The sequence below is a fragment of the Prionailurus bengalensis genome, chromosome C2, assembly GCF_016509475.1.
Source record: "Prionailurus bengalensis isolate Pbe53 chromosome C2, Fcat_Pben_1.1_paternal_pri, whole genome shotgun sequence".
In the NCBI taxonomy this organism is placed as follows: domain Eukaryota; kingdom Metazoa; phylum Chordata; class Mammalia; order Carnivora; family Felidae; genus Prionailurus; species Prionailurus bengalensis.
This window is the reverse complement of record NC_057350.1, coordinates 89,891,571-89,916,794: the sequence shown is the minus strand read 5'-3', so window position 1 is coordinate 89,916,794 and position 25,224 is coordinate 89,891,571. Positions and strand designations below refer to the sequence as shown.

At 43.5% G+C, this 25,224-nt stretch overlaps 1 long non-coding RNA gene across 1 annotated transcript in view; it reads left to right on the top strand.

Moving 5' to 3' along the window:
• Positions 1–5,232: 5,232 nt before the first annotated feature.
• Positions 5,233–25,224, top strand: part of LOC122491715 — a 79,018-nt gene continuing 59,026 nt past the window's right edge. Inside the window, exons 1-2 of the long non-coding RNA XR_006299424.1 lie at positions 5,233–5,590; positions 18,433–18,484. This is a non-coding gene — a long non-coding RNA (uncharacterized LOC122491715). The remainder of the gene's footprint in view (positions 5,591–18,432; positions 18,485–25,224) is intronic.

Sequence of the window (25,224 nt, the reverse complement as noted above, 5' to 3'; positions counted from 1 at the left end):
AGCAAGTGATGCTGTTTGATAGCATTTTACCCACGGGAGAACTTCTTTCAGAATAGAAATCAATCCTCTCAAACCCTGATGCCATTTTTTTTATCAACTAATTTTATGTAATATTCTAAATGCTTTGTTGTCATTTCTACAATCTTCATAGCATCTTTACCAGGAGTAGTTTCCATCTCAAGAAACCACTTCCTTTGCTCATCCCTAAGAAGCAGCTCCTCATCTGTTCAAGGTTTCTCATGAGATTGTAGCAATTCAGTCCCATCTTCAGATTTCACTTCCAATTCTAGTTCTTTTGCTGTTTTCACCACATCGGCAGTTACTTCCTCTACTGAAGTCTTGGACCCTTTAGAGTCATCCAGAAAGGTTGAAATCAACATCTTCCAAACTCCTCTTGATGCTGATATTTTGAACTCTTCCCACAGATCACAAATGTTCTTAATAGCTTGTAGAATGGTGAATCCTTTCCAGAAGGTTTTTAATTTATTCTGCCCAGATCCATCAGAGGAATCACTATCCATGGAAACCATAGCCTTATGAAATGTATTTCTTAAATAACAAGACTTGAAAGTCTAAATCTTCTCGATGGGCTGTAGAAAGGATGTGTCAGCAGACTTGAAAACAACATTAATCTCATGGTACCTCTCCATCAGAGCTCTCAGGTGACCAGGTGTATTGTCAATGAGTAGTAATATTTTGAAAGAAACCCTTTTTTTCTGAGCAGAAGTTCTCAATAGTGGGCTTAAAATATTCAGATGTGCTGTCATCCAGGATTTGTTGTTCCATTTACAGAGCAGAGATAGAGTAGATTCAGCATAGTTCTTAAGGGCCCTAGGATCTTTGAAATGGTCAATGAACATTGGTTTCAACTTCAAGTCACCAGCTGCATTAGCCCCTAACAAGAGAATCAGCCTGTCCTTTGATGCTCTGAAGCCAGGCATTGACTTCACTCTAGCTTTGAAAGCTGGATGGCATCTTCTTCCAGTAGAAGGGTGTTTCCTATGCATTGAAAATCTGTTGTTTAGTGTAGCCACCTTCATGAATTATCTCAGATCTTCTGGATAACTTGCTGCTGCTTGTACACCAGCACTTGCTGCTTTACCTTCCATTTTTTTGTTATGAAGATGGCTTCTTTCCATCAGCCTCATGAACCAGGCTCTGCTAGCTTCAAACTTTTCTTCTGCTTCTTCCTTACCTGTCTCAATCTTCATAGACTTGAGGAGAGTTAGGGCCTTGCTCTGGATTAGGCTGTAGCTAAAGGGAATGTTGTAGCTGGTTTGATCTTCTATCCAGACCACTCAAACTTTCTCTGTGTCAGCAATAAGGCCGTTTCTGTTATCATTCTTGTGTTCACTGGAGTAGCACTTTTAATTTCCTTCAAGAACTTTTCCTTAGTGTTCACAATAGCTACGTGTTTGGTGCCAGAGGCCTAGCTTTTGGCCTGTCTCGGCTTTTGACATGCCTTTCTCACTAAGCTGAATCATTTCTAACTTTTGATTTAAAGTGAGAGACGTGTGACTCTTCCTTTCACTTGAACACTTAGAGGCCAGTGTAGGGTTGTTAGTTGGCCTTACTTCAATATTGTTGTGTCTCAGGGAATAGGGAGGTCTGAAGAGAAGGAAAGTGAGGGGGCAGTAGCTGGCCCATGGAGAGATCAGAGCCACACAACTTTCACTAAGTTTGCCCTCTTATATGGGCATGGTTTGTGACACCACAAAACAATTATAATAGTACCATCAAAAACCACTGATCACAGATCACCACAACAAATATAATAATAATGAAAAAGTTTGAAGTATTGTGAGGATTACCAAAATGTGACACAGAGACACAAAGTGAGCAAATGCAGTTGGGAAAAAGGCACCGATAAACTTGCTCCGTGCAGAGTTGCCACAAACCTTCAGGTTGTGAAAAATGAAATATCTGCAAAGCTTAAGAAACCAAAGTGCAGTAAAATTAGGTATGCCTGTATAAGAAATGAAACATATTTAGTTGATTTAGTTTAAAAAGAAAGAAAGAAAGAAAGAAAGAAAGAAAGAGAGAGAAAGAAAGAAAGAAAGAAAGAAAGAAAGAAAGAAAGAAAGAAAGACAGAATAGAATAAATGGGACAATCACATTGTCCCTGGTAGAAATTATTAGTTTTAGGGAACTTGTAGTTTAGTTTTGCATGTGTGCATGTACATACATTTATGTATGTGTATTCTGAGTCACAATGTAAAAGGTATTTCTAGCTATGAGTTTCAGTCACAGAAGTTCAAGAACATCTGGCATAGAGCCTTACCTCTAGCATTTTCAATAATCTTCTTAATCCCTTCCTGTTTAAACCATCCAGGAGTCCTTTTTTATCTGTAGAACATCTGTTATGATGCCCATCAGGCACCATAAAGGTATATAGATTTTCTTTTTTTAAGTTGTTAGTTGCAGAGAGGGGTACATGGCATTTTATTTCAACTGACAGCTTTCTCCTATATTTTTTTCCAGGTACTTCCCTATACGTTCTTTAATAAGGACAAGATAGAAGTATAAGGTATGAGTGTATGTTGGGGGGTTCCCAACTTTCTTCTGGTCCTACAGCATGTTCTGGGAACCACTAGGGGGAATTTGTGCTTGAGCCATTCTCACAAACTCCTTGGGCTTCCTGCACACAACTCAGAAGGGGCTATGCCCAGAAGCAGCTCAGCTCCAGGCCTCCTCAGAGAAACTGACCTGGGGTAACCATAAAGGTAATAGGTATTGGGTGAAGTTGTCCTGCAAAATATTGTTAAGATGATAAGGAAGCAGAGTAAAGATATGATAGCAATCTGTGAAAAAAGTAAAATCCTGTGAAGATTAAGATAGGGACAGGTTTCAACACTCTCTTAATTACTGCTCTGGGCAAAAAGTCAGCTGCTGGTCCAGGATAAAAACATTAGGTACCCCAACAATTATTTTTTCTTAATCAACTTCATGCTTCCTTTTTGGCAGCCTGCTGCTCGGAGTCCTTCCTGACTGGGGAGTCTGGTTGTCTCTGCAGAGGGGAACTAGAGCGCTGGTGGACAGAGGCAAAATAGAGAGATTTCCTCTGCCTCCTCACACTGTTTGTATTTAATACTGTATCCAAATATTACCTATTCAAAATCAAACAGCCTCGATCCCTATTCCCAGCTGATGACCTCGTCTTTTACTTCAGGGACAAAACTGAACAGTCAAAAGTCTTCCCGCAGATTCCCGCAGTCAACAAGTGCCTAAAATGGTGCCTGAAATGTAGCAGCCAACTCCCTACATGTATGCTGAATGACAGCCAGGCATGCTGCAGCCCAGAGGCTTGTGTCCTCAGCCTGACTTGTGAGTCTTCCTATCCGGTTGCCACAAGCTGCCTTGACTTTGCTGCACTGGGACACCCTCCCCCACTCCAGACATCTGCATCCTGACCATTCTTCAATATGGCGCCTTTCTTTCCTATCTAACTCCTCAGTCACGTCTTCTCCTCTTAACACCTAGATATTAGGTAGGGCCTATAGTGACATCGATGAAATGAGTGAGAGTTGTAACTTTGTTTCATGCCAGGTGGCAACTCCCTCAACACTTCCACCGTGCCCTATGCAGAGCAGACACTCAGTAAATACCTTTTGACTGGCTGAGGACATCTTTATACATTCATGTAAAATTCAGTGACTGGGAATTCTGTGGGAGAAGTGGGGCCTCCCCTCCCCCAGCCACCCTCCTGGAAATCCAAACTCCTTAAATGAAATTTAAGAGAGCCTCAGGCTCACTCTCCTTATTTCTGCCAAGTGTTAATTATGTGTGGAATCTAAGGGGACTTCCATGTATGGATAACAAGGGATATTATGAGGGGACCTTAAGAAAGACAGCTGTGCAGCAGGAAGACATTCTTTTCTAAACTTTCAAAGACCTACAGTTCTCTAATTTGTTTTTGGGAGAAAGACTTTTTTCTCTCCAACGTTTCCTTTGTGCTTATTGAAAAAGGAGAGATTATTTCCAAGAAAAACGCTTTGTCTGATTAGGTCTTTGCATTATCAGGATTCAAAAACATAATGGAAAATTCTCAATCATTTTCTCTGAACTATGACGGCCATGATATTATAGGTCCTGACGTTGTTTAGATCTTCATTCAGCCAACACTAACCAACGTGTGTGTAAGAGTATCTCATTCTAAAATATTTCTAAAAATATTGATTATTTTAAAAACAACTTTAACATACGGAGTGACCATGATATAATAGGAAACACCAGATAGATTATTGCCTGTCCTATGGAGTCACTTGAGTCACTTGTCCTATGTAGTCACCTTCTTTGACTTAAACATTTATTCCAACTTTGTTGTCATTGCTCAAAATGAGGCTGGGTTGCCTTGGAAGCCACTTTTCCAGCTATTTAAGGAAGATCACTCACTATTTTGTAGTCACACCTCATTTTTTTTTTTAGTCTTAATCTAAACTATATTAGCTTCATCATGTACCTCATTCACTAGATTTGGCACTAGGCGCTTTTGGGCTGTTTCCCAAACACCAAATCAAACAATGAACATTTGCTAACATTAAAACTACTTTTGAAAAGCAAGCGAGACAGGCCCTGGAGGTGATTTCAAAAGAGGAATCACAAAAGAGTTTTGAGTAATGGAATGAGTGTATTGTTGCCTGGGATGGCTTTTCAAATTGGGACAACACTCATTTTGAGGTGGCAGAGTTCATTCATTTCTCATGGTCCATCTCTTCATCTTGCATTCTTATCTGATATTTGAAAACTCACTTTGGGCTGAGGGAGTAATCTTCGTGGATAAAGACTGAAATTTTAAAATTTCTTAAAATTTTGGGGAGAAATTACATCCTGCTGAGCTGAAAGAAAAATGAGTACAAAGGAAAACATCATTAAAAAATTCCAGATGGGGGAAAAAAAAGCCAGATGGTAGCAAGTATTAGAACCACATAAACCTAGATTCAAATCCCCACTTTGCCAGTACTTGTTCGCCACTTTGGGCTTGTTATTTAACCTTTTAAGATACTGTTTTCATGTCTATACAATGGTGGCCTATTAAATGGCACTATGTAAATCATTTAGTACGGAGACTGGCAAATATTAGAATAGTAGGTACTTGAAAATTGCTATTTTCTTTCTTTTCCTTGGAGAAATTAGTAGAAAGAAGATTCTCTAGGACTTAAAACCTAAGTTCGAGTCCCAGTTTATCAGCTACGTGACCTTGACCAAGTCACTCAAACTTTCTGGGGACTAGTTTTCAAAGTCCATTTGTAAAGTTATGATGTTATTTACTGTGGCATTTAATTTTATGTGTCAACTTGGCTGGGTCACGATGACCTGATACCTGGTCAAACATTATTCTGGATATTTCTGTCAGGGTGTTTTTGGATGAGATTAACATTTTAATTGGTAGACTCTGAGTAACGCAGAATGTCTTCCATAAATGCAGGTGGGCCTCATGTTATCAGCTGAAGCTCAGAATGGAAAAAAAGACTGACCATCCCTAAACGAGAGAGAATTCTGCGAACAGATGGCCTTTGGACTGGAACAGCAACATTAGATTTTCCACGAATCTCAAGTCTGACCTCCAGCCCACTCTGTAGATTTTGAACCGGTAAGTCTCCATAATTATGTGAGCCAATTCCTTAAAATAAATTGATCTCTTTATCTCTGTCTCTCTCTGCCTCTGTCTCTCTCTCTCCCTTTATTTATATATAGGTATGGTTCTATTTCTCTAGAGAACTCTGACAATACACCTGCCTCAAAGTTTTCTTTTATGGCCACAGGATGGAATAAAGGAAGTCATGTATGGAGCACAGCCTGTCACAGGTCTGGATCATGACAGCAGTTTAGGAAGCATCAATTTTCTTTTCCCTTCCCTTCGCTTGTTGAGCCTCAGTTTTCTCATTTGGAAAATGAAGAAGCTAGACGCACTAGATAATTTCTAAAGCTGCTTCAGCTAGGAACATTTATGTATCTATATGAAGCTAATTGCTTGGGCTATAACATTCAAAACCAGTCATGTCTAAGTTGGGTTTCCGCCAAGGAAGAAAGGCATGTGGGGTGCACAAAGACTATTTATGTAGAAAGAAACCCTTTTAGGGGTGCAAAGAGTTAGGGGGACTAAAGGGGAACTCCTGGTAGTCCTATAAATATTCTTTTAAGCATAGATGCTTTCTCAGTGGTTGGGGGAAGCCACGTACAATCTCTTACTCTATGCAGAAGTAACGGGGGAAAGTACCTGTTTTACCTGTTAGTGCATTTCTGTGGGTCTCTGTCCCCAGGTTCAAGTGACTGACTGCAGAAAGAAGAGCCATTTCGTGGATTCAAAAAACCTATGGCATCAAGTCGAACAACACTAACCTTCGATCTCTGAAAATTTAAGGTCCGATATGGTATTTGTTAGAAGGAGAAAAGAAGTACCCTAGGCTGTGTTGTAACCATAGTCTTAGCAATTCATCAGAAAAGTTCCCTAGTGTATTTTAGGACATAAGTGTTATTTCCTTTCTTTTTTTTTTTTTAATTTATTTTTTAATGTTTATTTATTTTTGAGAGAGACAGAGACAGAATGCGAGTGGGTTAGGGGAACAGAGAGAGGGAGACACAGAATCCGAAGCAGGCTCCAGGCTCTGAGCTGTCAGCACAGAGCCCGATGTGGGGCTCAAACTCATGAGCTGTGAGACCATGACCTGAGCCAAAGTCGTTCGCTCAACCGACTGAGCCATCCAGGTGCCCCAATGTTATCTCCTTTCTTAACCAGTGAAGTGGCTAGATACTTAAGCATACTGGCTGGAGTACTTTGGGTCTTTGAGTTTTTAGATGAGATAGTTGGAAAAATCCTTTGTGGGCTCTGTGGTGCTATATAAGGGTAAGTGATTATAATTCTTACAATACACACTCAAGAGATACCCATGGTTTGAGATTCAGGTGAAAGAAGTCTGGCTAAGAGAGCCCCTCTCACCAATATTTGAGTTCCATATTTTCTTTCTTGTACATACAGGGAGGTCTTGTCAGGCAGGCTGATGAGCAAAATTAGCAACTGCTCACACAGCTTGAACTGCGAGGCTCAGACAAGGTTCTTGGTCACCCGTCCAAGTACCCACAGCCTGTCACTTGGGCTCTGGGCTACCGGCCTCTGTGCTATTCTACTCCATGATGGAGCTAGAGCCACATCAGGCACATTCACTGTCATGAGAGCTCAGTGTTTAAAAGGATTCAGTGCTACTCCGTTGCATGTGGATGACATCCAAATAACAGCATAGCACACAAGGCCTTCAAGACACATGGCCTCCACCTATTTCTCTAGTTCTATCTCTGCTGCGATTACTGCCCATCGTCTGTGGCACAGTTCTAGGCTCCAGCCTGTAAACTTTCATTCTCAAATTTCATATTTATTCAGCAGATATTTAACGCATGCCTACAAATGGGTTCAGTGCTGGGGATATATCACTAAATAAATGGGAGCTTACATTACAGAGGGAGGCAGATGATAAACATTAGGGTCCATATTAGAAAGTGGTGAGACCTGTGGGAAAGACAGCAAAATAAGAGGACTTAGTTGTGCTGAGAATGGGGATGGGGGTTGTGTTTTATGTCGGGTGATCAAAGTAGGCCTCTCTGAGGAGGTAAAAGAATGTTTCAGTTATGTCACATTATTATAATGATGACTAGCTGATGGAGGAGCGAGCCATGCCAACATCTTGGAGATGCAGAGGCAGTGGCTGTCTTCACACAGGAAATGGTTATTGTGTTTGAGAAACAACAAAGATGCTACTATGCTGGGATGCAATGAGAAAGCAAGAGAGTAGAAGGAAACTGGGAGGGAGTAGGTGGTGGGACCATACAGTAAGGTCTTGAATGTCACTGTTGGGACTTTGGCTTTGACTGAGTGAAATGGAAAGCCATTGGAGGGTTTTGTGCAGGAGAGTGACATGACCTGACATATTTTCAAAGGACTCCTTTGGCTGATGGGCTGTGAACAGACTGATGTGCAGAAGTGGGAAGACCAGCTGGGAAGCCGTGGGGGTAAGAGGTAAGGTATGGGAAGAGAGGTAAAAGAGGGTTATGGTTTAGACCAGGGTAGCAGCATGGAAGTAGTAAGAGGTAGTCAAATAAGGGATCTATTTTAAAAGCAGGGACTATAGGATTTGGATGTGCAGTGCTTCAGCATTCAGGAGACAGAAGATGGGTAGGGTGGAGGGATCGGCAAGGAGACTGGGATGGTATAGTCAGTGGGTGGGGGTGGGGGAGTAAAGATAGCATTGTAGATACAAAAGGAAGAAAGTATTTCTAGAAAGCATCAGTGATCAATTATATTAGATACTGCTAAGTTCACTAAGATGGTGAACCTGTGAGATGAAACTCACAGGTAAGTTTAGCAATGTGGAGATCATTGATAACCTGGAGAAGAGCAGTTTGGGTGGAATGCTTTGAGGCAGACACAGTAGTGATGAATAGGAGAAAATAGGAGAAGAGGAATTGAAGACAGTGAGTTAAGACAACCCTTCTGAGCACTATTTAGCAATAAAGGGAGCAGAGTAATAAGGAATAGCTAGAGGGATAAGTGAGGTCAAGAGAGGCTTCCAGAAGAAAAAAAAAGAGAGAGCGGGTTCCAGGATCACATGTGGGTAGTCTCATGCCTTCATGCCTCTCTTCTAGACTCTACCTACTGAACTTTTACTTTTTCTTTTTTAATTTTTTTAATGTTTATTTGTTTTTGAGAAAGAGAGCACAAGTGGGGGAGGGGCAGGGAGAGAAGGAGACAGAGAATCTGAAGTAGGCTCTGCACTATAGCCTGACTGACATGGGGCTTGAACTCACAAACCTAGTGATCATGACCTGAGCCGAAGTCAGACGCTCAACCAACTGAGCCACCCAAGAGCCCTGAACTTCCACTTTTTCTTGAGGATATAATTTACCTATGTCTACCCTGAGCCTTCTCTATTGGCCCTGCTCATTCATCAAAAAGGATTTACTTCATACCTGCTATGAAATAGACCATGGTCAGTGAGCTCAATGATGAAAATGAGCAGGATAAGATTTGATAAGATCTTTGCCTTCCTGGAGGTTCTATTATAATGGGGAGACAGAGAACACAGAATCAGGCAATTAGAAAAACAGAAGTGATCATTACAGATTATGATAAATGTTTTTATGGGCCATAAACTGGGTAATGTGAGAGAAGGTGAGGTGTGGTGGTCATAGGAGGCCTCTCTAAGGAGGTGACCACTGAACTGAAACCTGAAGAATATTGCTCTGGACTGAATGATGATGTCCCCCGCCCTCAAATTTGTATGTGGAAGCCCTCATCCCCACTGTGATGGTGTTTGTGGGGCCTTTGGGAGGCAATTAGGTCATAAGTGTTGAGCCCTCATGAACAGGATTAGTGCCTTTATAAGACAGGCCCTGAGAGAGGTGAGCTCTCTCTCCACCATGCAAAGACACAGCAAGAAGGCATGTGTCTTTAAACCAGGAAGCAGGTTCTGACCAGACACTGAATTGGCTGGCACCTTCATCTTGGACTTCCCAGCCTCCAGAACTGTGAGAAATAAGTTTCTGTTGTGTAAGCCACCCAGTCTGTTATGGCAGCCAGAACAGAGTAAGACAGATACTGAGGACCCAGTGGCAGAAAGAACCAGAAGAGTCTTCCAGGCACAGAGTATTAGCTCCAAAAGCAAAAGTGTTCAGGTGGGAAGGGGTGGTGTGGTGGAAGAAGAAAAGGAGGTCTAGTGTGGCTGGAGTCGCCTGAGCTGGGGAAGGTGGTGTGGGTGCAATACGGGACCAGATTACATAAGGCTTGGAGGCCTGCGCAGCAGGCTGAGTGTGGAGAGAGGAGGGTGGCTTTGCTGAGTGGTAGCAGTGTAGATGAGAAGTGCACTGGTGGAGATACTTTTGGAGGTAAACAAGCTGGTAGATTGGATATGGTGAATGAGAGAAAAGAACAAGTCAAGGATTGCTCCTATGGAGTGACCGGCCAGGGGGTTGTGGCACCACTACCTGGAAGAGAAAGAAGATCTCTACAAGGAGGGGTGGGAGATCATGTGGGGGTGGGAGGAGAGAACTGGTTGGAAAACAGGCATCAAGGAAACCTTGAGAGAACGTGTTTCAGGAAGTTGGGAACAGTCAACCAGGTAGAGTTCTCCTGAGAGATGGTGAGGAATGGAGAACGGGAATCATTAGTCTTAGCACAACCTGCCCCATGGCCCCCAAACTTTGTCTAACCTCCCTTCACTTCTGCCTTTCTCCATTATTTGACAAATTTTAGAGGTTTGGGACCTCCTTTTATATTCACCTTTGTATCCCCGGGCTCAACAGCGTGCCTTAGGAATGGGGTAGGTTCATGACAAGTTCCTGACTAGAAATAACCCTGGGAAAGAGACACCCAAGGTGCTATCAGCTGAGAGATCAGCTGCCAGCTGCCAGAGTGAGTGGGAAGGGCCCAGCCCTACTCTTTTAAGAGCCCGCCCCAGAGCCACATGCAACAGGTTCCACTCAGTGCCTTATAGGCTGAAAAGTGTTCCATCTTCTTGGAACTGGAAAGGGTGCTCAAGATAAGGCAGGGTGGGAACCTGGCTCACTGACACATAATTAGCCAGCTTTTGTCTTTGGATCTGACTGGAAGTGACTCATAGGCTGGAAAAAACCTTTTGGAAACAAATGAGGGGGGAAAAAGTAGGTTAAGTCACTATAGCATTTTCTCAGATAAAATGGGGATCTGCTGTCCCATAAATGTTGAATGCTGTGCATTTCTTCAGCCTTTCTCCAACAAAAACCCATGGGGAACTATTAAGCCTGATGATTCCCTCATTTTCTCCAAGATTTTTATTAAATGCAATTTAGAGGGGATAAAGTTTCTTCTCTTTTCTCTTTCTATTCACTCGAATAAACCCTAATTACTGTTGGGGCAGAATAAATGGGCTTCCAGAAGACTGTGGCGATTCGTGATGTTTCCCCTTTAAGTTAACCAGTTGGAGGTTCCTGTTCCAACAGCTACTGGGGCATTTCCTGTCCACTCACACCTTACTCAATTCAATTTGAAGTATTTATAGAGCGCCTTGTTGTGAGGCACTGACACATACACAGCTCTGCCCTCTGAGGGTTTCTTGTAGGGGTGGGGAGGTAGTCATGAACTCAACTAAGATACTGTACAAATCAGACTAAGAAATGCCATGGTGGTGTGTATTAATTAGAACTTTTTTTGGTTGCAAGTAACAAAAATGCAAACTAAGTTAAACGATTAGAAGAATGTGTTGTAGAAAATACCAGGTTGTCCCAGGAACCCAGGCAGGCAGGACTGTATCAGGAACCCAGGAACCCGCACTGCCAACATCACAACTCTATGGGCCTCTCAGCTTTGCTCTCTCAGCCTGTGTATCTCTGTCTCTGTTTCCGTCTATCTTTAACTCTACCTCAGACTCTGTTTTCAGACTGGCCTTCCCTCCACATTATGGGAAACATGGTCATATAGAAGATTCCCAGCTTTATAATATCTTACAATTTTAGCCCTGGGGTGAAATGGACTTTTTCACTTCCAGTTTCAAAATTCCTCAAGAAGGCTTCTAATTGGACTCAAATGTGTCAGCTCTTCACTTCTGGACCTATCTATCCCACGTGGGGAGCCAGGGGAGGGAAGGACTTGGCAAGTGGCTGTGAATGGTCCAGCTTGGGTCAGAGGCACATTACCCGCTCCCATCCCCAGCCTGACAATAAAATGGCTTTTCTCAATAACCCTGCCCTGGTAGCTCCAGAGCATCCGTCTCGGTAAAGCCAGGAGGGTAGGGGGAAATCATACGTCCAGCACTGCAGCTGGCTCTGTTTTCAGACCCAACCACGGAGGCCCTGGTTTGATACTTGTAACTCTACCAATGAAGGCCTGCAATATTTGAAAAAAGGAGTCCTTTATGAAATCTGGCTTTCATATGATCTTCTTCTTTTTAATGTTTATTTATTTATTTCTTAGAGAGAGAGAGAGAGAGAGAGAACAAGTCGGGGAGGGGCAGAGAGAGAGGGAGACACAGAACCTGAAGCAGGCTCCAGGCTCTGAGCTGTCAGCACAGAGCCCAATGTGGGGATCGAATTGGTGAACGGGAAGCTCATGACCTGAGCTGAAGTCCACCGCTGAACCAGCTGAGCCACCCAGGCCCCCCTCATTTGATCTTCAGGACAGTGATTGAGGGCATTACTACCACCCACTTTTTACTGAGCACTCTGTTCACACTGACACAGCTAGTACGCCACAGGGCAGGGTTCAGAACGATGCGATTCCACAGCCCCTGTGCGGTCTGACCATTCGGGTGCTCCACAAACACAGCTCGGTGGGGACAGAGGGCAGGAGCCCCAAGGAAAAGCAATCCGTCACAGTGGGGGTGGGGAGAAGTTCTGAGCCTGGCTTTTACTTACTGGGAAGATTCAACAGGTCTAGGTGAGGGAGGTACCGAGCTTGGCCAGAGGGGAGGGCCGGGGCACCTAGTCTCAAAGGTGAGACCAGCAGAGCCGGGTGGGAGGACTGGAGGAGGTGTGGCGGGAGCTTCGTGGCCTGAAAGAAAGGTCCAGGCCCAGTGGGAATGCCACGCCCCAGTTTGGAGTTCTTCCTTCCAGATCCCGGCCTCTAAATGCAATTCCATTTAAGGGCAACCCAGCCTGGTTCACACCTCGCCCTGGAGATGACAGATTGCCCTGTGGTCAATTTGCGGGGTGAGAATGGGAGCCTCCAACTCTGCACCTACACTGCCAGCGCCATAAAGGAAGTCAATCATTTCCCATAAAATGTCACCACTGCTGAGGTGCAATTTACAAGGGGGTCCTCTGCAGACGGAAATACACCACGGAAAGCGACCCCTAGATTTTCAAATTCACTGCCGCGAGGCGCGGGGAGGAAGGCCAGGGTGCAGAGTGGAGGAGGGACCAGGGAGAACCCCCCCCCCCCTTTTTTTGCCCTCGGCTCCCAGCTTTGTAACCGGCTCTGCCACGTGGTAAAAGCTTCCGGGGGTGGGAGGGCGGCCTCAATTATTTCTGCCTGAGATGTGCTGGACCAAACGTAAACAGCGGAGGAGCGGGAGCCGGGAGCCCGGAGTCGAGGCTGGGCAGGGCTGCAGCGACCCTGCTGCCGCCGCCGCCGCCGCGGAGCCTGAGCTCCGAGCTGCCGCGGCGCCTGCGAGCCGCCCCTCCCCCGCCGGGCCCGCGAGCCCATTTTCGCTTGGCCGGTCCCCGCGCTGCCGGATGGATTGCGCCCCACCCCCGCTCCTCTGCTCAGTCATTCAGACTTGGAAAGTCAATAACACGCTGACATCATCAGGGGTTTGTGTATTATTACACGGCTACTTTCCAGAGTACCTGGCATTATCTAAGAGAGGAGCACTGCGGCTGCCCAAGAAAGGGCCCGGACGCGGGGCAAGCTGGCCTCTGGAGGGGTGGCTGCCCGGAGCCAGGCCTTTCCTCCGTGGGGAGCGTCTTCAGGGCACCGATTAGAAACAGATTATGAGCTTTTGCTGCACTAAATGCAGATGCACTTTAGATATCGATACATGCTTCATTTTGGCTTGGGGTGCACTTATAAATCATTCTTAAGTGACCTCTATTTCTACCAAAGGCATCCACTTGGTCTTTAAGGAGGATTTTTAGTGATCGTCACAAAGGAAAAAAGGAAAAGGCATTTTTTATGACAGGAAGCCAAAGGCTGATTCTTTTGAGACTCTTGGGGTTTTTTTTGTGTGTGTGTGTGCAATTCTCTATTATGTAATCTCCATCACGGGTGATTAGGTCTTCTCTTTCCCTCCAGGGCTGGACTGGGTGGTTTGGTTGCTGTGTTTTTCTTAAGCCTCATGCAGAGCAAACACACACATAGAAAACATGTCCCAGATTTATGGTGCAAAACTGCTCTCCAAGCAAATTGCCTTAGAAGAGTGTCTCAATTTGAAGGAGGGAAATAGATGAATTTGTTGTTAATTAAGACTCCTTATCTTACTATTCTGGCATTTCCTTTTCCTAGAATGAGTTTTTAAAAATAATTTTATGTATTTTAGATGTTCTCTTTCCTCCTCCCCACCTATTATGATACTTGTAATAGCTTCAATAACTATAGATTGTATAGATTATTGATACTTTTGTTCTGTTAATACATACCCACCCAGTTAAAATACCACAACTCAATAACTCACACAACATAGTACCTTTTCTGTCTGGCCAAAAACACTAGTTCCTTCTTTACCCACACAGGGCAGATCTCCTTTAAATTTTCTTAGTATCTTAAATTACAGAAAATGTCAGCCAGGCCCAAATTGGCTACCTGCAGAATTACAGGGTGAGAGTAGTTCTGCATCAGCCTGATCTCATCTCTCTGTATCTCAGGCAGGGAAAGATCACTGATTGACATAGAAGTCTTTAGCCTCCCTGGGAGAGAGCAAGGGAGCCCTGTTTCTCAACAATGTAACAATTTCCCTCTGTGTGCTTGGTCATTTCAGAAGAATCTGTAGTAGATTGTGACCACTTCCCTCCAGATGGTCTGAAAAAAACTCCCCCACCAGGTTGCACTTCTAAAATCACCTCCCCAGGCCTGTGCTATATTCCTCCCTCCCCACCCCCAAGCTTGCTGCGGGAAATTCCCCTTCGTAGCTGCCTGCAGCTGCTGAGGTCCTGTGTGCAGCCCTCCAAGATGGTTCAGTAGGTGTTGGGTCTGCGGAGCTTGAAGCTGCTAAAGGAAGGATGGAGTGGGGTGTGGGGGTGAGCTCTCAGGCAGCCCATGGACTATTTACTTCTGGGGCTTTCCCTCAGCCCTGTACAGAGGAGCCTGCAGATCTGTGAGTTTGTTTTTTTGGTTGTCTGTTTTCTCACCTGCTGGCCTTCTGGTCTTTGCCTGAACCCCTCCTAGATGGACTACCCTGCTAGGGGGTCCTTGCTAGGCTGGAATGTCAGCCATTTCATTCTAGATGTTGAGCTTTAGTTGATACCTGGCAATCCAATTCTTTTCCTGGAGCTTCGGCTTAAGCAAGGAGGACAAACAGATCAGTGGGTCGGTTGGCCACACGCTGCAGGATAGGAAGTTGATTACCAGGTACCAAAGCTCCAGAACTAGGTGGCTGACACCTTTCCCTTATACAGAAGCCTATTATGTCAGGAGGAGGAGAGCATTCAGTAGCAAGAACCACGTTGGGGAGATGGAGAAGCAGGAGTCTTGGCTGGGGATGAGATCAGTATGTTCGAAGAGGCAGACATGCGCTCACTGGCGGGAGATCATGGCTTCTACCCGCCCAGGTCAGGGCCTTGCCTGGGTTGGTACTCCTGTGCTGTTGGAGGGAGGAGGAACTCCACGTGACAGATGGCATCGGGCCCTTCTTCCCAGAGCTGGCGCTGGAGGGAACTTGGTGGCCTGATGGGCCTAGGAGCGATCCTGCAGAGGGTACAGGATATTCCCCCATTCCTCCGGGGAAAAGAGGTCACCTTCAGGGCCTTTACTGCTAAATATTTGTCAGCTGCTTAGAAATGGGTGCATTTTGGGGCACCTGGGTGGCTCAGTCGGTTAAATATCCACTCTTGGTTTCTGCTCAGGTCATGATCTCATGGTTTCCGGAGTTCAAGGCCTGAGTCGGGCTCTGCGCTGTTATCAGGAACCAGCCTGAGATTCTCTCTCTTTCCCTCTCTCTCTGCTCCTCCCCCACCGACACTGCCTCCATCTGTCTCAAAATAAATAAACTTAAAAAAAAAAAAATGGGTGCATTTTAATTCCCAGGCTTGTGTCTTTTCAGGTGGTCAGTATGAAGATTGGTATTCAGGTATCAAGCCCTAATTTTGGTTTAGAAAAGGCATCATCTTTGGGGCACCAGGGTGGCTTCCAACTCTTGGTTTAGGCTCAAGTCATGATCTCGTGGTTTGTGAGTTTGAGCCCCACATCTGGCTCCACGTGGATAAGCTCAGAGCCTGCTTGGGATTCTTTACCTCTCTCTCTCTCTCTCTCTCTCTCAAAATAAATAAACACAAAAAATGTTTTTTAAACTAAAGAAATAAAATAGAAAAACAGATATGAAAATACAAGCCTAATTTTTCTTATTAGGTTTAGAAAATTATATTTGCAAAATGTCTCTACCAAACTGCTCTGGCTGTCTCTAAATATTATTCTCAGTTGCTATGTGCATCCCATCGTGGAGTGTAACAAACAGTTCTTGGATCCAGGCCGACTCTGAGAAGCACTGGAGCAGAGGCTGCACTCTGGATGTCCAGCAACTGAATTCAGCTCACATTTGTGTTTTTGGTTGACCTAAATAGGTTCTGTTTGTTTGTTTTTTAATTGGATTGAAAATCCAGAGGTTTCACATAAAAGGCAGCTTCTCCTGAAGAGTGGAAAGCTTCCGGCAACACAAGCGTGTCAGCCGCCCCTTTAGTCTGCGCGGCCTGGGGTAGGGTCACTCATTTCAGCCTCCCGCTTTGCTCCAAAAGGCTTTTGGATTGTTGTACCCCCTTTCCAGGTGTCCTGTATTTTGCTAGCCTTCTCACAGGAGAAGACCACCCTGAAAGGTCAAAGGACCCCGACCAGGGAGTGTGGTGTTAGCGTGGAGTTGCTGCGAATCCTCTGGTACCCCAAACATTCTAGATTATGATGGACAGTACGCTTCAGATCAGTATAGGTTAGTCTTGAGATGCATGCCAATGTCGTTTTGATGAATGTTAAAGTTTATTTAATAACTCACAAGTGTTACTGTTAAGTGTTACTACTAGTTTTTGTTACTTTTTCTTGGTGAATAGATATAGAAAGTAAAAATACTACTGCCTCTTTTTCTATGTTCAGGAGGGGATTCTCCCTCATGAAAAGGTTAGGGGCCTGCTGAGCTATACTGGTTCTCATCTTTAGACTCTTGTATATGTACCCCCAAAAGAATGTCATAATATGATGTATCCTCAGCTCTTTTTGAAAATGACAGCTACAGTTTTGCATTCTAAGTTGAAGTGTTGGCAAAGGATAATACCCACTGTACTGCAAAAATTGACATTTTAGAATAAAGCCGTTACATCACTTTTTAAAATGTATCCAATGGGATCCAAATACCACAGCAATCAGATACCTATCATCATTCACTTAAAAAATACATGAACAAGCTCTTTTTTAATGGTGATGGGTTTTACGTGATTTTTTTCTCTTGGAATTTATATGGCCAGCCTTACAGAACCAACAAAATAAATATAAGTTTTAATTAAAAAATTCTGTGTGATTACATGACTTTAAGCATTAATTTTATTGACCATATATCATAATGAGGTGAATGTGCCTTTTTTTTCTAACTAGCTCCTGTACATGGATGACTACTGCTGCCTATTGCTAGAATGAACATTCATTCTATTTCTCGTTTTCTGTTCCCACACTTGTGTGCACATAAGAAATGTTATCACGTAAACAGGTAGATAGAAATGGAAGTAGTTTTTTTTTAAATTTTTTTTAACGTTTATTTATTATTGAGAGACAGAGAGAGACAGAGCATGAGCATGGGAGGGGCAGAGAGAGGAGGAGACACAGAATTGAAGCAGGCTCCAGGCTCTGAGCTGTCAGCACAGAGCCTGACACCGGGCTCGAACTCACTAGCTGTGCGATCATGACCTGAGCCGAAGTGGGACTGAGCCACCCAGGCGCCCCAGAAGTAGTTTTAGAATAGCAACATCCTTTCTAGATTCATTTGCCATTCTTTCATTCTTCACCTCCTGAATCATTTGCCAAAGATCTCATGGCTTGCCCCAAATCAGCTGTGTTTACATCCTACTTCCATCTTGTGGGGAGCAAAGAAGTCACTCATTGTAGACAGAATGTTTGTGTCCCCCGAAATTCACATGTTGAAACCTAATCCTCCTGTGAATATATGAGGAGGTGGGGCCTCTAGGAAGTAATTAGGTCATGAAAGAGGAGCCCTCAGGAATGGGAGTAGTGCCCTTAGAAAAGCCACTGCAGACAGCTCCCTTCCCCCTTCTGCCATGTGAAGCCAGTGTGAGAAGATGGCCATGTATGAACCAAAGTGTGTTCTCACCGGACATTCAGTCTGCCAGGGCCTTGGGCTTGGACTTCCAGCCTCCAAGACTGTAAGAAATAGGGGCGCCTGGGTGGTGCAGTCGGTTAAGCGTCCAACTTCAGCCAGGTCACGATCTTGCGGTCCGTGAGTTCGAGCCCCGCGTCAGGCTCTGGGCTGATGGCTCAGAGCCTGGAGCCTGTTTCCGATTCTGTGTCTCCCTCTCTCTCTGCCCCTCCCCCGTTCATGCTCTGTCTCTCTCTGTCCCAAAAATAAATAAACGTTGAAAAAAAAATTAAAAAAAAAGACTGTAAGAAATACATAACTGTTTTTTATAAGCTGTCCAGTCTATAGTATTCTGTGATAGGAGTGTGAACTAAGATGCGTGACAAGCAAAGGTATTTATTTCAAGTCATTAACAGTATTTGCTTCCTCTATACCTACTCTGAGACTTAATTCTTCCTTTGCTCTGCAGGTGTTCATGCCCCAGGGCAGTGTACCACAGTAAGACTGGCAAAAGGTGAAAGGTATGTATTTCTTTTCTTTTTTTTCTGGGTAGTTGAGATTTTACTTATTTATTATCGTTTCTATTCTATTTATTTTATTCTTGTCTATAGTCTTTCTATTTTATTTATTCTATTGCTTATCTATATTGTTTAAATTTTATTTAAAAATTGTTTTTAATGTTTTTATTCATTAATTTTTTTGAGACACACACACACACACACACACACACACACACAAGTGTGAGTGGGGGAAGGGGAGAGAGAGAGAGAGGGAGACACAGAATCCGAAGCAGACTCCAGGCTCTGAGCTGTCAGCACAGAGCCCGACGCGGGGCTCGAACTCACGAACTGTGAGATCATGACTGAGCCAAAGTTGGGCGCTTAACCGACTGAGCCACCCAGGCGCCCCAATATTGTCTAAATTTTAAAATTAGATGTAATTGACATATAACATCATTTTAGTTTCAGGTATACAACATAATGATTTGATATTTGTATACATTGTAAAATGATCACCTCAATAATCTAGTTAACATCTAATACCACACATGGTAACAATATATTTTTCTTGTGATAAGATCTTTTAAGATTTATTCTTAGCAACTTTCAGGTATAAAATACAGTGTTATTGACTATAATCACCGTGCTGTACATTACATCCCAGGATTGATTTATTTTATAACTGGAACTTTGTACCTTTTGACCCCCTTCACCCATTTTGCCCACCTTCCCCATGCCCCATCCCTGCCTCTGACAACTACCAATCTGCTCTCTCTTTATATGAGCTCAGTTTTGTTTTTGTGTTTGTGGATTCCACATATAAGTGAGATCATATGGTATTTGTCTTTCTCTGACTTCTTTCACTTAGCATATGCCCTGAAGGTCCATCCATGTCAAATGACAAGATTTCCTTCTTTTTTATGACTGAGTGGTATTTGGTATGCTTTTCTTTAGTAAAGTAGGAGACAGGAGATTGAGAGATCACCTTGACAGCAAGCTCTTTTCCAGATAGATAATACTGATAGATGCTGAGGAAGTTAGTTCTCTTAGCACTATCCTTTTTTGTGTGCTCCTTGGAAAGTCTTCACATACCCACAAAACTGTGTGTGTACTCCAGCTTGAATATAGCTGCCCTGGAAAAAGTTGGGCCTGGGTTCTTACACTTAAAAGGGAAATACCAAGAGGTAAGTGCTGCCAGTGATTACACTAACAACATATTCATAATGTTTGCATTGTAAGCCCAGTTATATCTGTGGCCTGTTCTGTGGGAGCTCCCTGTCAGGGCTCCATGAAAGAAATTATGAAGCGGATCTTTGCTGAGAGTGCTGTGAAGGCTGCTGGTGGTTCATAGACTTGCACTGACAACGTGGGCTTTTCACACAGTCATAACTTAGTTCAGCATGCCATTAGTTTCATTCCTCCTTTTTCACTGGGATTCTAGAGGGAATGTGCTCTCCTCCATTCCTCATTTGCTACCAAACTCTTAGGCTGATGTAAAGAACAGTTCCTATTCCTTCCTAGCTGTGCTGAGCCGTCCTTCAACCCCCCACCCCCTTCCCCATGCTCCATCGCACAAACCATCTTTTCAGTTGGCTGTTGTTTTGAAGAAGGTAGCTCAAAGTAAGCCAAGAATTTTTAGAGGAGGTAGCTCATAATATTCAGAGTCCTCTTTTGTTCTCTACTTCCTTTTGCTTATCCTTCCTAGTTTTGAGGCTTTAAGAGAATTTCATGTATGAGCTAAAGTTGCCTCTGGAGGGTAAGTCAGTCTTCACTGCTCCTGGCCTTTTAATGTAATCTCACCAATGAGAATTTTGAGGGCCTCAAACAGTCAGGTCCACTCTTGGAATACCCTAGGGATTTGGGTCCACTGTAGAGTACACCTGAGAAATACAGTCTGGGCCACTTGAAATGCTTGAAATATTTTTAAACCAAATTTAATTTCTACAGGTATACTGGAACAGTTTTGATCTGGAATCATATGGGATTTCTTTCTAGGTGTATTTCATTCTGTACCAGAAGGCTTAAATTGCCTCAAAATTAGGGGAAAGGAAAGAGAAAGGTGAAAAAAAAATTAAAAATAAAATATTTGTTGAAATTTCTGAGCACCCAGCATATGCCAGGCATTTTGCACACATCTCACGAAATCCCCCCAACATCCATGTGAGGTAAGTATCATTACCCCATTCTGTAGCTGAAGAAAGTCTCAGAAAGTGTGGAAGCCGAACACTTGTGCCATCTTTGCTTCGTGTTTGCCTGATTGCAATATTTATTACTCAAGCACATGAGGAATTTCCCAACATAGAAGGAAGAGCAGAAGTTGGGCATAACTCCGCTTTATAAAATAGTGACTTTGTAATTACCTGTGAATAAGTTTTTCTAGGGCAATGTCAAGGTATCTCAAATAGGGGTCCATCTAGGTCCTAAAAGAGACTTCTTTAGATTTCTAGTGGCACTTCAACAGAGATTGAAGACTAAATAAAATCTCTTAAACTGTTTTGTTTAATATTTTCTAAACAATATAAGCTTATATGTCTTCCAAAGTAGTTAATTAGACACCTCATTTTTGAAACATGATTGATTTTCATAGTTACATCAACAATAGGATGTAAAGAATAAATCTGGACTACTTGGATCAGAACAGTGATAAATAAGAGAAAAACTCTTAAAAATATCAAATACTTTGTTTACACTGGCACTACAGTCCTTCAGAGTAGCCAAACTATATAGAACGTGACGTTATTCAACAGAATGGTAAACCCAGGAGAGAGAATGAGTTCGAGCAGAACCATGAGCCTGGTTTTGGACAAGTTGAGCTTGAGGAGTTTCTGGCACAGGCAAATGGTGATTCCCATTGGGCCTGTGGTTCTGAGACAGGAGGTGAGCTGGATTGTACTAGTCATTCACATATAGATGGTGATTGAATCCACTGGGGAGGAGGAGATCACTGGGAGAGTATGTACAAAGGGAGAGAAAAGAGAGCCAGAAAACAAACCTGGGGATCATAGTAAACTAATACCTGGAAAGCCAGCAAATGAGATTGAGAAGTAGCCAGGGAAGAGTGAAAACCAGATTTTTTTCCCCCCCAAGGAAGTTAAGGGTAGTGGGAGATTCAACAGTGTCAAAAGCAGCTGAGAGATCCTGGAAATAAAGACCATTGAATTTGACCTAAGGAGATCACTAGCTATCTTGGCAAGAAGAGCAGCAGGTGTGAAACTGCAGTGGATGAGAAGGGAGTAGGTGGTCAGGCTGAGGAGGCAGTGATCAGACACCACATTTTTTTTTTTTTTTAGAGAGAGAGAGAATGAGGGAGGGAGGGAGAGAGAGAGGGATGGGGGGGGGGGAGAGAGAGAGAGAGAGAGAGAGAGAGAGAGAGAGAGAGAGAGAATCTTAAGTAGGCTCCACACTCAGCACAGAGAGCCTGGTAGGGGGCTCCATCCAAGGACCCGGGGATCATGACCTGAGCCAAATCAGGAGTCTGATACTCAACTGAATGAGCCACCCAGGTACCCCAGACAGGACTTTTTTTTTTCATGTTTATTTATTTTTGAGAGACAGAGAGTGAGCAGAGGAGGGGCAGAGAGAGAATCCCAAGCAGCGGGGAACCCTACTCAGGGCTTGAACCCAGGAACTGGAATCGTGAAATCATGACCTGAGCCAAAATCGGATGCTTAACTGACTGAGCCTCCCAGATGCCCCACACCCTTCCTGACTTGTGAGTAAACTTTGAGTTGTGAAGGACAGTGGTTATAGGAGGGATTTATTTCATATTTTTAAAAGAGGGGGAATATATTGGCATGCTTACAGTGCTGATGATGGCAAGAGGCCAGTAGAGAGAGACAGCTGGAAGATGTGAAGAGAGTGGGGACAAATAATAGATTGAGGTGGGAAAAAATGTCTGAAAGGATGAGATCCAGAGGGCAAGGAAATTTATGACACAAGCTCTCTTTGTGATGAGCACCGGGTGTTGTATGTTAAGTGATGAATCACTGATGAATGAATGATGAATGATGTTAAGTGATGAATCAGTGGTACACCTGAAGCCACTATTGCACTGTTATGTTAACTAGCTGGAATTTGAATAAAAACTTGGGGAAAAAAGAAAGTTTGTCCTCTTTCGTTCTGGTGAAATAATTGTGGAAACTACTACATCTCTATCATTGCCCTCATAGATTGGTTTTCTAATTTACTTACTAGCTTTGGAGCTGTTGGAGGAAGTCACTCATATATTTAGTTCTGTATTTCTTCTTTTTTTTAGTGTTTATTTATTTTTGAGAGACAGAGAGACAGGGAGAATGGTGTGTGAGGGCATGCAAAGGGGGAGGGTCAGAGAGAGAGGGGACAAAGGATATGAAGTAGGCTTTGTGCTGACACATGAAACCCTGATGTAGGGCTCAAACTCCTGAATCGTGAGAGAGGGGCAGAGAGAGAGGGAGACGAAGAATCTGAAGCAGGCTCCAGGCTCTGAGCTGTCAGCACAGAGCCTGACATGAGGCTCAAATTCCTGAGCCGTGAGATCATGACCTGAGCCACCCAGGTGCCCGTTTCCTCTGTATTTCTACTTCTTAACTCACTGTACTCAGTAGGCATTTTGTTTAGTAAGTGAAGTTTTGGTTCTGATTTATGCCATCCAAAAATTTTTTTTTTCTTTTTTCTCCCTCTGCCTCCTTGGCAAAAAAGGATAGAGCATTAGCCTCTATCTATAAGAAGAATAAATCCTGGGGCACCTGGGTGGCTCAGCCAGTTAAGCATCCAATTCTTTTTTTTTTTTTAATTTTTTTTTTTAACATTTATTTATTTTTGAGACAGAGAGAGACAGAGCATGAACGGGGGAGGGGCAGAGAGAGAGGGAGACACAGAATCGGAAACAGGCTCCAGGCTCTGAGCCATCAGCCCAGAGCCCGACGCGGGGCTCGAACTCATGGACCGCGAAATCGTGACCTGAGCTGAAGTCGGATGCTTAACCGACTGAGCCACCCAGGCGCCCCAAGCATCCAATTCTTGATCTCAGCTCAGGTCATGATCTCACGGTTCATGAGTTCGAGCCCCACATAGAGCTCTGCATTGATGGCATGGAGCCTGCTTGAGATTCTATCTCTTCTTCTCTCTGCCCCTCACCTTCTTGTGCTCTGTCTCTCTCTCAAAATAAATAAATACATTTTAAAAATAAAAATAAAAAAAGACTAAATCCCAAGTCAAGAGATGGAGGGTGATGGACAGCAGTTCCTACCAAGTTTCAGGCCTGGCTGTCAATCTACCCAGATGCATTGCAGTCAAATTAATCGATCAGGAAACAACCCAGGTACATCATTAACTGCCTTCGCTTTCCAGGTCAGGTGTGCTGTTTGGCTGCATACAAACATGACTTTAAATTTCTTATTTCCACAAAAAATCCAAAGACTGACAGTTTATGTATTCAGAGTTCCCAAGTTACATGCACACAGCCCAGAACACAGTGTAGAGATACTACAAAATACTGGCTCATAAGAGCAGTAAGAAATATTTAGATGTGCTTCACAAAATTCTTTAAGTTGTTTGCCAAATGTCTTAACCATTGTAGAACAATTTTGTTATGTGCCTCCTCCCACAGAATGTAGATTAATTATCAGTCTGCCACAGCAGGAATATAGGCAATGATACAAACTGTGTCTAAGTGAGAACTCTCCCGAGCCAAAGGAGTGTTGGGGACTTTAACTGAATTCATGTATTAGGTTCCTTGGTCAGCACATGCTCCTGAAGACTATGTACAGGACTATGAAAGTTCATTATTGTTTATTTTATTTTTTTTAAGTTTATTTATTTATTTTGAGAGACAGAGAGACAGAGAGAGAACAAGTGGAGGAGGGCCAGAGAGAGAGGGAGAGGGAAAGAGAGAGAGAATCTCAAGCAAGCTCTGCACTGACAGAGCAGAGCCTGATGCAGGGGCTTGAACTCACTAACCACGAGATTATTACCTGAGCCAAAACCAAGAGCCGGATATTTCACCAATTGAGCCACCCAGGAGCCCCTCATTTTTGTTTAGTAAAAGAAACTTCCCTTGTTTAAAACTTGCTGGTTGAATGTTATCTGTAAATATTTGACAGAGTTAGAGAAAGACTGGCAAGATGTTTTCATTCAAATTGGTTTTTACTGGTCAAAGTTTCATTTGAAGCCTATGAGAAATTTGCCAAATGATAAGAAAAAAAATCAGGCTCCATCCCAACATAGAATTTGGAGGTATCCTGGGTGTCCCTATCTGTGGGCAGCTCTTCAGCTGGTAAGCGGGCCTGGTTGATCCTATTTTATTTTATTTTATTTTATTTTATTTTATTTTTTTTAACATTTATTTATTTTTGAGACAGAAAGAGACAGAGCATGAATGCGGGAGGGTCAGAGAGAGAGGGAGACACAGAATCTGAAACAGGCTCCAGGCTCCGAGCTGTCAGCACAGAGCCTGACGCAGGGCTTGAACTCACGGACGTGAGATCATGACCTGGGCCGAAGTCGGACGCTCAACCGACTGAGCCACCCAGGCGCCCCGATCCTATTTTAAAATGCCTCTTGTATGGATCTCATTTTCTCCATTCCTTCTTGTTACCCCTTAGACCAAGTCTTCATATTTTACCTGCCAGTAACTGCCACCACCCTCCACTTCTGGTCTCTCTGTCTCCATCCAGTGTTCTGTAAATTGCCACTTCCTGTGGGGCATTTCTCTGTTTGAAAATCTGAGTGTCTTGATATTGCTCCCTGAATCAAATAGGGATTTTTATTTTGAATAAAAATTA